The sequence below is a fragment of the Canis lupus genome, chromosome 11 (genome assembly GCF_003254725.2).
Source record: "Canis lupus dingo isolate Sandy chromosome 11, ASM325472v2, whole genome shotgun sequence".
In the NCBI taxonomy this organism is placed as follows: domain Eukaryota; kingdom Metazoa; phylum Chordata; class Mammalia; order Carnivora; family Canidae; genus Canis; species Canis lupus.
In genome coordinates this window covers 25,639,425-25,654,574 of record NC_064253.1, presented here as the reverse complement: position 1 = coordinate 25,654,574, position 15,150 = coordinate 25,639,425, and the positions used below count along the sequence as shown (strand labels likewise).

At 43.7% G+C, this 15,150-nt stretch overlaps 1 protein-coding gene across 2 annotated transcripts in view; it reads right to left on the bottom strand.

The window, feature by feature from the left end:
* CTNNA1 (catenin alpha 1) overlaps window positions 1-14,457 on the bottom strand; it is a 185,544-nt gene extending 171,087 nt beyond the window's left edge. Inside the window, exon 1 of one of the 2 annotated variants that reach the window (XM_025432739.3) lies at window positions 14,323-14,457. The gene's annotated coding sequence lies outside the window, so the exon portion shown is untranslated. Of the gene's footprint in view, window positions 1-14,106; window positions 14,193-14,322 lie in introns of those variants that run through there. The other variant, XM_049091833.1, reaches the window with a different exon arrangement.
* Window positions 14,458-15,150: the final 693 nt, after the last annotated feature.

Sequence of the window (15,150 nt, the reverse complement as noted above, 5' to 3'; positions counted from 1 at the left end):
ACTCAGGTGGCTCAGTGGGTTGAGCATCTGATTCTTGATTTCAACTCAGGTCACAGTCTTGGGGTCCTGGGATCAAGCCCCATGTTGGGCTCCAGGCTCAGGGAAGAGTTGGCTTGAGAGGTTTCTCTCTCCCTCTCCCTCTCCCTCTCCCTCTGCCACCTCCCACCCCAACTTGCTCGAACACAGGCAGTCTCTAAAATAAATAAATAAATCTTTAAAACAATGTGTATTATAAATTAGCAAAAACAGCTACAGATTGCTAATTCTTACCTGTCAGTGATATCACTAAGGCTAATACTCCCATTAGTTTGTAAATTTCTTGAGGTTAGCAATGGTGACTTAGAAATTCTTAACATCTTCCCCAATAAGTGCTTTGAAAGGCAGACTTTTAATAAATGTTTATTGCATTTAACTGAACCCTTCCCACTGTAACTGAGATACAGCAAACTAAAGGTTGCCTTTGATCATGACTCCATAAAGACACCTAGAAAACATTACATCTTTCATTGGTCTTAATGACCCCAAAGATGCTTAAATTTCTCTCAAGTATTGCAGTCTTCTTCCATTCCCTTGGTTTTTTTCCCCCTTCTCCCAAGGGATAGAGCTCACATTTCACTTAGCCACTTCCCTGCAAAATGACAGGTTTCTAAAGATACACTTCAAAGTTAGACCACAGCTTTTCTGAGAACATGATGACCCCAGGTCCAAGGAAGCAAGAAAATGATAACAGATGATTGTAAGAAACCTTTGCCAATTCAGAGATCCCCAGGAAGAGAAAACCCCATGAACACTGATGAGTAACTTATCCTTTCAGTTCTGCCTTATTCACTGCACTATCATTTTTCACAAACCATGATTAAGAGTCTAGATTAATAATGAAATATTTAACGTAATGAAATATTCAATATACCATGGGAGAATAGTAACAGTGCATCTTTGCTTAGAAAGAAAAGCATGTATCGGAGCTGCACAGGGTAAATGGACTATTAGCAAAGATTCCTATCCTTCATGTCACTTGAAATGGGCTACACTGAATGCATTTCCTGAGTTAATGACAGCACTTTCAATTTCAAGAACAGGGATTCAGTCCTACCTGGTTAATAAACCAGTACAGGATTATGTAACCTGATAATTAGGCTTCCAACTCACATCTTCAATTCGTAAAGTCAAATATTAATCAGCCATAACAATAAAACATTTTCAAAAGCAACTGATGGTCAACTTATTTATGACAATATTTACTAATGAAATCTCAGAATAAGAAAATGAGGGGAATCTAAGGCTCAATAAAAATGAAATGCAATAGCCAAAACTAAGTAATCCAGGAAAGAACTAGCTTTAAAATTAGCAATTAAGAAGAAAAAAAAAAAAAAAAGAAAGAAAAAGAAGAAGAAAAACCAGTTATTTAACACTAAGATTAAATTGGATTATTCATGGGACGCCTGAGTGGCTCAGTGGTTGAGCATCTGCCTTTGTGTTTTGTTTTGTTTTGTTTTTTTTAAAGATTTTATTTATTTACTCATGAGAGACACACAGAGAGAGAGGCAGAGACACAGGCAGAGGGAGAAGCAGGCTCCATGCAGGGAGCCCAACATGGGACTTGATCCTAGGTCTCCAGGATCAGGCCCTGCGCTGAAGGTGGCGCTAAACCGCTGAGCCACCCGGGCTGCCCTCATTACAAATTTTTAAAGCAAATGATAGTTTGTTTCTTCTATAAAGCCCTGGAAGTCTCTTTAAAAAAAATTTTCACAGCTTAAAATTATAACAACTTTCCACAGTGTAATTCATGCTCTTCCTCTACTACAATTACGACACAGGACACACCACAAGGAACTTTAAAAACCAAATCATACTATTCATATAACACTTGTTCCAAACAATCAATCTTTATAAACATTTAAAATAACACTCAAGGCAGCCCGGGTGGCTCAGCGGTTTAGCGCAGCCTTCAGCCCAGGGTGTGATTCTAGAGACCCAGGATCCAGTCCCACATCGGGCTACCTGCATGGAGCCTGCTTCTCCCTCTGCCTGTGTCTCTGCCTCTCTCTCTCTGTCTCTCATGAATAAATAAAATCTTTAAAAAAATAAAAAATAAATAAAATAACACTCAGCGGTTGAGCATCTGCCTTTGGCTCAGGGCATGATTCTGGGGTCCCGAAATCCAGTCCCCACATCGGGCTCCCTGCAGGGGGCCTGCTTCTCCCTCTGCCTATGTCTCTCTGCCTCTGTGTGTCTCTTATGAATAAATAAAATCTTTAAAAAAATAACAAAGTAGCCTTTCAAATCATATTTACATTATACGCATTACTCCAAACTTGAGCCACTGAAAAAGCACAAATCACAAATTAAACCACAATCAAAAAGTAGAGGTGATAGATGGCAGTCTATCAACAAGCAAATAGAAATGCATGTTAATTTCAAGCTCCATTGGAAATGGGGTTGGTGGCATGCTTGCACATGGAGAAGTTTGATAGTTACAAAAAAAAAAAAAAAACTAAAGAAAAAAATAATGAACATTTAGAGACTCCAAGAGTTTAGAAAGGGCAATGTTGGAAGTTTTATTTTGAAGCACGGTTATTTCTGCATGCTTTGAACTTTCAATAATGCATAAATTTAGTATAGTGCTCTTGCAAGTGAACAAACAGCATTAGACAGGGCATATCAAGCCATACTGTTCACTTCCCCAGACTGTTTGGCCCAGGCATACCTTGTGAGAGGCTGAGCTGATCAACACACTACACAAGCAATGACCCTCAAGGTCTGGAAGCTAGCACACTAGCATCTGGGTATATTTTAGGAATTGTTGCTCAGGAAGGCTCTCCCAAGAAGCCTGATATATTTTGCATTTATCTTTTTTTCTTTTCTGAATTTTTTTTTAAGGTTTTATTCATTTGAGAGAGAGAGAGCACATGTGGGTGACCAGGGTGGAGGGACAAAGTTAGAGGGAGAAGCAGGTTCCCGCTGAGCAGGGAGCCGTTTGTGAGGCTTAAATCCAGGACTCCAGGACCACCATCCTAGCCAAAGGCATAGGCTCAACCAACTGAGCCACCCAGGTTTCTCTTTTTTTTTTTCTTCAAAGAAAACAGAAGGAACTAGTAAGATTCAAATCCTCCAATGTGTACATTATAACATATTTTAACGTATTCAAGTATTCCTTGAATACTTTTAAGGGTGTGTCTTCACAGTCACTCATAAGGAAAAAATTATTTAAGCTGAGAAAGCAGAAATGATAATTAACCTTCGTTTTCATTATTTATGTATATGTCAAAGATCAAATTTGCAAAAAAATTTTTTTCGATGACTATTTTTTACCTATTTTATCACTTTCACACACAGTAAGATTTACTCTGGTGTACTATTCCACAAGTTTTATCAAACTCTCACAGCTCTGTAATCACTTCCACAATAAAAATATATATAACATAAATGAATTTATTTTCACAACACATGTACACATTTGAATCACAGAATAAAAATGTACAAAATGTTACTAGTGTCAGGAGCTAATTTGGCATCAGCTTAATACAAAACTACAGCAATCAAAACAGCATGGTAGGGATGCCTGGGTGGCTCAGCGGTTGAGCATCTGCCTTTTGCTCAGTGTGTGATCCCGGATTTCTGGGATCAAGTCCCGCACTGGGCACTTGGCATGGAGGATGCTTCTCCCTCTGCCTAGGTCTCTGCCTCCCTCTCTCTGTGTTTCTCATGAATAAATAAATAAAACCTTAAAAAATAAAAAAAAGACCAAGAGAATAAACAATCCATAAACAAAAGCTCACATTTACAATCAAATTATTTTCAACAAAGGTGTCAAAACCATTCAAAGAGGAAATGACAGTCTTTTCAACAAATGGTGCGGAGTAACCTGCATATCCACATGTAAAAGAATGAAATTGGATCATTACCAAATAACATACAGAAAAATGAACTCAAAATGGACCAAAGACCTAACTGTTAAGCTAAAACTATTAAACTCTTAGAAAAAAGACACAGGGCAAAAGTTTCATGACATTGGATACGGAGATGATTTCCTTCATACATCACCAAAGGCACAAGTAAATTGGACTTCATCAAAATAAAAACTTCCGTGTACAAAGGACATAATCCACAGGGTAAAAAGGCAACTTAGATAATGGAAGAAAATATTTTCAAGTCATATGAGATAAGGGATTAATTCTCAGAAAATACAGAGAACTCCTAAAATCAAACACCAAAAAAACAACTCAATGATGTGCAAAGGATCTGAATAAACATTTCTCCAGAGATACACAGGGATGTCCAACAAACACATCAAAAGATACTCAACAAAAAAAAAAAAAAAAAAAAAAAAAAAAAAAAGATACTCAACACCACGAGTCACTAGGGAAATGCAAATCAACACTACAATGAAATAACCCCTCATATTCATTAGGATGGCGACCATCAAAGAAAAAAGAAAAAAATAAGACAGAAAGTGTTGTCAAAGATGTGGAGAAATTAGAGCCCTTGTGTACTGCCCGTAGGAATGTAATATGGTAAGTATGACAGTTCCTAAAAAAAATTTAAAATTAGGGGGCAGCCCGGGTGGCTCAGCGGTTTAGCGTCAACTTCAGCCCAGGGTGTGATCCTGGAGGTGGGGGACTGAGTCCCACATCAGGCTCCCTGCCTCTCTCTCCCTCTCTCTCTCTCTCTCTCTCTGTCTCTCATGAATAAATAAAATCTTAAAAAAAAATTTTTAATTAACGTACCAAATAATCCATGTTGATAAAACATAACAAGACATTTTTATTTTCTTTAAAGATTTTTTTTTTGAGATTTATAAAACTTTAAGGATTTTATTTATTTGAGAGATCATGCACAAGCGGAGAGGAGGGGAGAGGAGGGAGAGAGGAAGAAGCCGACTCAGGGAGTCTTACATGGGGCTCAATCCCACAATCCCCAGGACCATGGGTTCATTACCTGTGCCAAAGGCAGATGCTCAATGCTCAACCAATTGAGCCACCCAGGTACCCCTGAAAAAATTTTTTAAACAACAGCAAAACTTTTCCCCAGGAATTCCACTTCAAAGTTATCCATAATAAATAATCAAGGATGGGCAGAAGATTTAGCTACACTAAAGAAGCTCTGGAAGCAAACTAAATGTTTAACAGAGAGTTGATTAAAAAGAAGCTACATAACAGGGATCCCTGGGTGGCGCAGCGGTTTAGCGCCTGCCTTTGGCCCAGGGCGCGATCCTGGAGACCCGGGATCGAATCCCACGTCAGGCTCCCGGTGCATGGAGCCTGCTTCTCCCTCTGCCTGTGTCTCTGCCTCTCTCTCTCTCTCTCTCTCTCTGTGTGACTATCATTGATAAATGAAAAAAAAAAAAAAATTAAAAAAAAAAAAGAAGCTACATAACAGAATAGTAGGGGCATTATTAGCATTAATAACATTAACATGCTATATTAGGATTATACAATTAATCATGTCATCAGTTCTAAAGCATATGTATTTTACATTTTTAAGTCTCTAAAATTCGGATGTATCTTACATATGACGTCATTGCCTAGTTTATTTGGCAGTCTTTTTTTCTAAGTGATACTTAAAATAAAAGTCAATCTTAAAAAAAAAAAGTCAATCTTATCCCACTAATAGGGAAATGTTCAAATTATAATAAATGGCCAGTAGATTACAAAGATTACAAAAGAGCACATACATTAAAAACTAATTTTTATAAAAGTTACAGACAGGGACACCTGGGTGGCTCAACGGTTGAGCGTCTGCCTTTGGCTCAGGGCCTGAACCTGATTCCCGGGATCAAGTCCCACATCGGACTCCTTGCATGGAGCCTGCCTCTCTTTCTGTGTGGATGAATGAATAAACAAATAAATAATGAATAAATAAATAAAATATTTATAAGTTACAGACAGTATACATACCTAGAAAAAAAGATTAGAAGATGTACACCAAAATGTTATTAACAGAGTTTATCTCTAAGTGCTATAAATTTTATTACCAAAAAAACTTGAATAAGCTGAATGTAAAGCCATGCCTCCACCCCCTGGCACAATCCTACATATAGCATATGTATACCTATTATAACTTATACAGTATTTATCAAAGAGTATCTGCTATGGGTTTACAAATGAGTCAGGTATCACAGGAGTCAAAGATTCAGAAGAATGAATTGCCCTGAAGGAGCTCGGCATCTAGCCAAAGAATTTGTTGTCTAAGAGAGTCTAAAGGAAGCAGCAATTTAATACTATTTAAATACTGAACTAGTTCACTAGTTTTACTTGTAGGACAACCCACTTAATATGGATAAAAACATTTCCTGTTCAGGACTCCATAAATGAAAGAATAAATTACCATTTTATCACATTAGAAGTTAAATATCCTTCATAGGGGCACCTGGGTGGCTCCTCAGGTTAAGTATCTGACATCGGCTCAGGTCTATGATCCCAGGGTCCTGGGATGGAGCCTGGCATTGGGCTCCCTGATCCCCAGGAACCTGCTTCTCCCTCTCCCTCTGCCATTCCCCCTGCTTACGCTCTGTCAAGTAAATAAATAAAATCTTAAAGAATAAACAAATAAATATTCTTTACAAATTCTCTTCTTGGGGCAGCCTGGGGGGTGGGGGGGAGGGGGGGGCTCAGTGGTTTAGCACTGCCTTCAGCCCAGGGCCTGATCCTGAAGACCCGGGATTGGGATTGAGTCCCATGTTGGGCTCCCTGCATGGAGCCTGCTTCTTCCTCTGCCTGTGTCTCTGCCTCTCTCTCTCTCTGTGTCTCTCATGAATAAATAAATAAAAATCTTAAAAAAAAAAAAACAAACTAAATAAATAAATAAATAATCTTATTCATTATGCAGGTGACAAAGTTCAAACTCCATACACTCTCCACTTGGGACTTTTAGATTAAAAACTCCTAAAAACATGTTATCATCATAATTCATGAGACAGACACAATCAATGACAAATTAGCAATAGCAGGAAACACCCCACTCTAAACATAACTGGTTATTGTTCATTATGACCTTTTAAAAATTATATTTAGTAGCCCGGGTGGCTCAGCAGTTTAGCGCCACCTTTGGCCCAGGGCATGATCCTGGAGACCGGGGATCCAGTCCCAGGTCAGGCTCCCTGCATGGAGTCTGCTTCTCCCTCTGCCTGTGTCTCTGCCTCTCTCTGTGTCTCTCATCAATAAATAAATAAAATCTTTTTAAAAATTAATTAAATAAAATAAAATAAATAAAAATTATATTTAAAAAATTGTCCTTACTTTTTCCTTGCTCACTCTGGCTCACTTTGCTGGAGGAAAACAGGGTCTACAATAGTAACTTAGTTCCTGCCTTCAAGGTATCCACAGTATAGCTAAAGTGGTGAAAGAAAAAAAAAAATAGGGATCCCTGGGTGGCGCTGCGGTTTAGCGCCTGCCTTTGGCCCAGGGCGCGATCCTGGAGACCTGGGATCGAATCCCACGTCGGGCTCCCGGTGCATGGAGCCTGCTTCTCCCTCTGCCTATGTCTCTGCCTCTCTCTCTCTCTCTCTCTCTCTCTGTGACTATCATAAATAAATAAAAATAAAAAAAAGATAAAAAGCTTTTAAAAAAATAAAATAAAAAAATCTTAAAAAAAAAAGAAAGAAAAAAAATAGAGGGCGGGGGGTGGGGGTGAACGGGTGACTGGCACTGAGGGGGGCACTTGACGGGATGAGCACTGGGTGTTATTCCGTATGTTGGCAAATTGAACACCAATAAAAAATAAATTTATGATTTAAAAAGAAAAAGAAAAAAATAGAGACGCTCCAACCCATTGTATTCACCGACTTTTTATACGTAACACCAAAAACAGACAACAAAAGAAAAAATAGATAAACTGACCTTGATCAAAATTTAAAATTCTGTGCATCAAAGGACATTATCAACAGGGTGAAAAGGCAACACAAAAACTTAAGAGAAAATATTTACAAAACATATACTAAAAGGGGATTAATATCCAGAATGTATGTTCACTACTGGATATTTACCCAAAGAATATGAAGACATTCATTCAAAAAGATACATGCAGGGCGCCTGGGTGGCTCAGTCAGTTACGCGTCTGCCTTCAGCTCAGGCTGTGATCTCAGGGTCCTGGGATGGAGTCCCACATCAGGCACCCTGCGCCTGCTTCTCCCTCTCCCTCTGCCTGCCACCCCTCTGATTGTGCTCTCTGTCAAATAAATAAATAAAATCTTAAGAAAACAAAAACAAAAAGATAGATGCATCTTTATGTTCACTGCAGTATTATTTACAATAGCCAACTTATGGAAGCAGCCAGGCGTCCACTGATTAACGAACAGATAAAGAAGATGTGGTATACACAATGGAATATTAGTCATCAAAAAGAACGAAATCTTGCCATTTGCAACTGGGTGGATCTAGAAAGTACAATGCTAAGGGAAATAAATCAGAGAGACAAATACAATATGATTTCACTCATATGTGCAATTTAAGAAACAAAACAAAGGAAAAAAAAACAATAACCAAAAAATAGACTCTTAATTATAGAAAACAAACTGATTCGTACCAGGGGGGAGGTGGGTAGGGGATGAGTGAAATCAGTAAAGGGGATTAAGGGTACACTTAACATGAATAGGTACTGAGTAATGAACAGAATTGCTGAAACACTACACTGTACAACTGAAACGATAACATTTTCTGTTAACTACACTGGAATTTTTTTTAAATTCAGAACATATAAAGAACATCTACAACTGAACAAAAAAGGAAACAACCCGATTAAAATTACCAGAGGACTTGAACAGAGATTTCCTCAAAGAAAATATACAAATAGCCAATAATCACATGAAAAGATGTTCAAGGTCACTAATCAGAGAAATGCAAATCAAAACCACAAAGAAAAAAAAAAAATAAAAAAAAAAAAAAAAAAAAAAAAAAAAAAAAAAACCACAAAGAAATATCACCTCACTTCTGTTAGGATGGCTATTTAAAAAAGAAAGAAAAAAAATAACAATTGTTGGTAAGGATGTGAAGAGAAACTAGAACTCTCATACACTATACTAGTAAAAATATAAAATGGCACAGCTACTGTAGAAAATAGTACAGCAGTTGCACTGCTGTGCAACTGTGCAAATTGTAAGCACTGAATTTATCTTATGACCCAAAAATTCCATTTCTGGGTTCCTATCCAAAGGAATTGAAAACAGGGATACAAACACATTATGTATACACCCATGTCCGTGTCAGCATTACTAACAGCTAAAAGGTGGAAGCAACCAAAGTGTCCATCAACAGATGAACGGACAAGAGATTATAATTCTGCTTTAAAAAAGGAAGGAAATGGGGATCCCTGGGTGGCTCAGCGGTTTGGCGCCTGCCTTTGGCCCAGAGCGCGATCCTGGAGTCCCGGGATCCAGGCCCACGTCAGGCTCCCAGCGTGGAGCCTGCTTTTCCCTCCTCCTGTGTCTCTGCCTCTCTCTCTATCATAAATAAATAAATAAATAAACAAATAAATAAATAAATCTTTAAAAGAAAAGAAAGAAGGAAGGAAATTCTGACATATGCTACAACACAAGTGAACCTTGAAAGTATTATGCTAAGTAAAATAAACCATCCTGGGTGGCTCAGCAGTTGAGCATCTGCCTTTAGCTCAGGGCATGGTCCTGGGGTCCTGGGATGGAGTCTCCCATCCTGCTCCCTGGGAGGAGCCTGTTTCTCCCTCTGCCTATCTCTCTCTGCATGTCTCTCATGAATAAATAAATAAAATTTGAAAGAAACAAAGAAAGAGAGAGAGAGAAAGGAAGGAAGGGAGAGCAGGGAGGGAAAGCTGAACAAATTAATTTAGGGCCAGAATTTAGAAGGGGCATTTTTTTAAGATTTTATTTATTTATTAGAGAGAGAAAGAGAGCGCACACCGCACATGAGCCAGAGAGTGGGGAGAGAAGTAGACTTGCGCTGAGCAGGGAGCTGGACACAGGGCTGAATCCCAAGACCCCAGGATCATGACCTGAACAGACACTTAACTGAGCCACCAAGGTGTCCCTAGAATTTAGAAGGTCTTGAATGCCAACCTGAGTCTGATCAGTTCAGCAAGGAGATAGCAGTAAGTTTCTCACATGAACATAAGTACTGCTTAGGTGTTAAAAACTGAAAGGTGGGCAGCCCCGGTGGCGCAGCGGTTTAGCACCGTGTGCAGCCCAGGGCGTGATCCTGGAGACCCGGGATCGAGTCCCACGTCCTGCTCCCAGCATGAAGCCTGCTTCTCCCTCTGCCTGTGTCTCTGCCCATCTCTCCCTCTCTCTCATGAATAAATAAACAAATAATCTTTAAAAAAATACTTCATTAAGTAGTTAGGTACGCATGATTTGAGCACTCTTCTACTTGTATATCATACTCTAATTTCTAAAAGTTTTGGGCAGCCCCGGGTAGCTCAGCGGATTAGCGCCGCCTTCAGCCCAGGGCATGATCCTGGAGACCTGGGATCAAGTCCCAGGTCAGGCTCCCTGCATGGAGCCTGCTTCTCCCTCTGCCTGTGTCTCTGCCTCTCTCTCTCTCTGTCTCTCTCTCTCTCTCTCTCTCTCTCTCTGTCTCTCATGAATAAATAAATAAAATCTTTTAAAAAGTTTTGTCAAAAATAAAAGCCCAGGCCCCATTTCTAAGAAACCCCCAGCTGGGATAAAGATATATAAAAATACTTGCCAAACAGTATGAAAAATGCAACCACAGAATATGTACAAGCTACCCAAGAAGCACTGAGTTCTAAGAGAAAACCCAGAGGCACTGACATCTAAGGTAGATTTTAAAGAGTAAATGAGTTTGTCACATGGATGAAAAAAAGAGAACAGGTTCAGGCAAAGGAAGAATATGAAAAAGCCACCAAAGCAAACAAAAATAGAAAAATTTATCCAGAGAACCTCAAGTAGTTTCAATAGCTCAAAGATAAGAAGATGGGCATCCCGCGTGGCTCAGCGGTTTAGCGCCACCTTCAGCCCAGGGCATGATCCTGGAGACCCGGAATGGAGTCCCAGGTCGGGCTCCCTGCATGGAGCCTGCTTCTCCCTCTGCCTGTGTCTCAGCGCCTCTCTCTCTCTCTCTCTGTCTCTCATGAATAAATAAATAAAATCTTAAAAAAAAAAAAAAAAAAAAAAGATAATCTAAACTGCAGTGGAACAAAGAAAAGAGAAAAAAGGAATTAACGTAAGAGGAACACTGGATGAACAGGATTTCATCTCTGATTAGACATGATGAGAAAAGGAGGAACAATGGAATGGAGACGGTTTTGACTGTGAAGCTCTCCATAATCTGACCATTGCCTCATTGTCATAGTTCCACCCACAAGCTAGACTCTAGATGTTAAACTCTTTTTCTTCCTCATTCATTCAACAGTATCTCATTTGCCCTCCAGGTCATGCAAGTCAAAGGCTAAGGCTACCAAGGGGCTCACAGGACCACTTTTTTGTAGCAGAAAAGGCAAATGGGGACTCAATAATATAAGGTACAGAATAATGGAGTACATCTCCTGGTAAGAAGAGGTTCGCTACCAGAAAGGAAAGCCCTGAGTCATGAGGCGTGACTAAGAGCTCATCATGAAAGGGACAGAATACAGTTGGGGAGAGAGGTATGCATCATTGAACATCTATAACTTGTTTCTACAAGTTATAGATAAGCCTAGGCCCCTACACCCAATCCTTATTTAAACCCTGTCTCACTTCCCCAAACTACAGCTTCTTTCATCAGCACCACCTCACTCCCACCATCTTCCTTTAAAATATCACATCATGGGGATCCCTGAGTGGCGCAGTGGTTTGGAGCCTGCCTTTGGCCCAGGGCGCAATCCTGGAGACCCGGGATCAAATCCCACGTTGGGCTCCAGGTGCATGGAGCCTGCTTCTCCCTCTGCCTCTCTCTCTCTCTCTCTCTCTGTGTGTGTGTGTGTGACTATCATAAATAATTTTTTTAATTTTTTTAAATAAATAAATAAAATATCACATCATGAAACTCCCTACTATGGCTTCTAACAGATCTTAGAGTAAAATCTAAACCTGTTCCCTGGCAATCTTGTGGAAGACCTTCTCCCCACTCCAAAAGTACTCAAGCTATACAGGTCTTAGGTCTCAAAACACATGAAGTTCCTTCCTGTCTCAGGATCTTTACACAAGCCGAGGACTGTTCCCTTGGTCCAGATCTTCACCACCACTACACGTAACCACCTTCAACAACCAGGTGGGTCTGTCATGTCTCAGGCTACTACTTTCTCAAAAAATTCCTGATCAACAGTTACTGTTGATCTCCACAAATGGTTTAGGTTTCCAGAAAAGAAAGGTGTCTCATTTGGGGCATGCTGAATTTGAGAAGCCCCTGGGACACATAGCTCTCTGGTGTACAGGTGACCACACAGGTGAGGTGAGACATCCACTACCGAAATAGAAAACTTGGGACTTGAGCGCTGAAGTCTGAAGACATGGAAACTGGGCAGAGAAGGGATTCTCAGCTTAGAGGGAGATCTCAATTACTGTACAGAATGAGATGCTGCTGATGGCAATGACTGTGATACCACCTCAATGATGTCAGAGACTGGGATAGGTTTGAAAGAAATCTTGGGTAGGAGTGGATTAAAAGGAAAAACAATAAGAAGCAAGAGCCAAGGGCAGCCTGGGTGGCTCAGCGGTTTAGCGTGCCTTCAGCCCAGGGCCTGATCCTGGAGACCCAGGATCAAGTCCCACACCGGGCTCCCTGCATGGAGCCTGCTTCTCCCTCTGCCTGTGTCTCTGGTGAATAAATAAATACAATCTTAAAAAGAGAGAGAGAGAGAGAAGAGCCAAAAACAAGGAAAATCAGAAGAGTCATATTGTAATTACACCAATTCCTATTGCCTTTTATGCTTCCTCCACTGACAAAACCCGAATCGCGTTTCATACAGTTCAAATAAATGCCACTCCCTTCCAGACACTTTCTGGACTCCAAACAAAATTTATTAGGCCCCTCTCCAGATCGACACCACGAGGGGTTCAGTGCTCAGGAGGGAGCCCGATTCTCCTCCTCCCTCAGCTCCTCCCCCTACTCGTGCTCTCTCCCGCTCACTCATTCTCTCAAATAAATAAATAAATAAATAAATAAATAAATAAATAAATAAATTTTTTAAAGCTTATTTAACTTAATAAAGTCCAGAAGGGTAAACAACTGAGCAGAGGCTATGGATAATTTCTCTTTCGCCTTGTAAAACAAAGTTAACATATCCTCATTAATCTAATTTATATATCTTTTTAAAGTAACATATACTTGCAGTCGTTGAAAAAGTCACTGCTGAACAAAATATCCTCATAGAAACGCACATCCTGTTGCAACAATACAATGATGTAACCGTTTCCTTCAACATAAGTACGAAACGGCCCTTAATTTTAGTTGGGAGACTTAACCTATCTTACTCTTCTAAATTGCAAATTCCGTCCCAAACGAACACCGAAGAAATGTCACAGAGACGCCAGAGGCCCTAAGAGGACGTCGGCCAATCCCGGCCTGAGCCGAGGGCCGCCCGCACCTCGGGAAGCCACTCCCGCCAAGCCAGGGTCAGGCATTCGGGCCACATTTTTTTCCAACAAGTGCTTCCAATCACGCACGATCCTTCCAGAGTCAAGAGGGAGCCTGCGGCGCCGCCCGTGAGGACAAGGACCGCCCCGGGCGCAGCGCACGGAAGGCCGAGCAACCTCACAACAAAGGTTCCCCGCGCTCTCGCCGAAGTCCGCTCGGGGGCGGCGCCCCCTCCCCGCCGGCCGGGCGCAGACCCGCCGCCCCACCTCGCCCTCCGCGGGGGCCCGGGCCCAGCGCCACTCCCGGCCGCGCACCGCCCAGTTTCGGGGGAGGGGGGAGGGGAGAGGAGGAAGGGGGAGGGGGGAGGGGGAGGAGGGTGCGACCACGGAAACCACAAGCCGCAATCACTTCCCAGGAAAGCTCAACTCCCCGCCACTCCCGCACCGGAAACACGGCGCGGGCTCCCCTCCAGGCGGAAGGCGGCCGAGGGGCCCGGCGCGCGCCCCGAGCCGCCCGGGACAAAGTTTGGAAGCCCGGAGAAACTTTCCCGAGAGGCGGCGCCGCGCCCCCGCCGGGCCCGCCGCCCGCTCCGCTCCAGCCGCCGCGCGGCCCCCCAACTTGCCGAGCGCCGGGAGCGCCGCCCCGCCCGCCGGGCCGGAGCGCAGGCCGGGGCCCCGCACGGGAAGCCGCACGGGAAGCCGCACGGGAAGCCGGCGATCGCCGCCCCGCAGCCCGCCGGGAGCCCGTCAGGGCGGGGTCGCCCCGGAGCCCGCGGCCCGCGCGCAGGAGGAGCCCCTCGGGCCGGCTGCGGAGCCCGCGCCCCCGTCAAGAGAGTTACCTGCGGCGAGGGGGGGCGAGCGCAGGAAGGTTCCCGAGGCCCGGAGCCGACGGCCGCCGCTTTGTCTCCCTCCAGTCCGACTCCGAGGAGGAAATGGGCCGCCAGGCGCCCCCGCCCCCGGCCCGCCCCCCGCCCGCGGCCCCGGCCCCGCCCGCCCTTCCCGGCACCTCCCTCCGGCGCTCTTCCCGGCGCCTCCCGCCGCCGTCCCGCTTTCCCGGCCCTCGCCTTGGGGACGAGGCCCCGACCGGGGGACCCCGGTGACGCCGAGCCGGGACCTCTTGCTCTCCGCCCTGTACCCCTGAGTTACTTCACCTCAGGCCCCTAGTGGGGGTTCAGGCCAGGAGTGATTCCCGCCCCCACCACCCCAGGAAGGAGGAGCGGTGACTCCTGGAACAGCCTGAGAGCGGGGGAGGGCAGGTGAGTCACCGCTCCGCGCACAGGTGAGTCTCGGGTGCTGCCCGCGCCGGCCCCACCCCCACCCCCCCACCCCCCAGCTGCTGCCGCGGGGAGCGGGCGCGACGACGCCGTCCAGGGGACGCTCCTCCGAACAGTGCCACAGGTGCTCCCGAGTAACAGGCTTCCAGGAAAGTACTTCAGGCCCACCCACTGGCCGTACGACCTCAAGGCCCCAGGCCGAGTGGTGCTAGAAGCCGACCCTAGGGGCTTCATACTGTGAGGTGGGCGGCCTCCTGAAGTCACCTACTCCAAGCCCTCACTTGACGGATTGGGAACCCAAGAACCCTCCTGTTGATGGACAAGAAGCACGTTACAGCAGCGTCCGCTCCTGAGATTGCCCCCTACACACGCGCGCGCGCGCGCACACACACA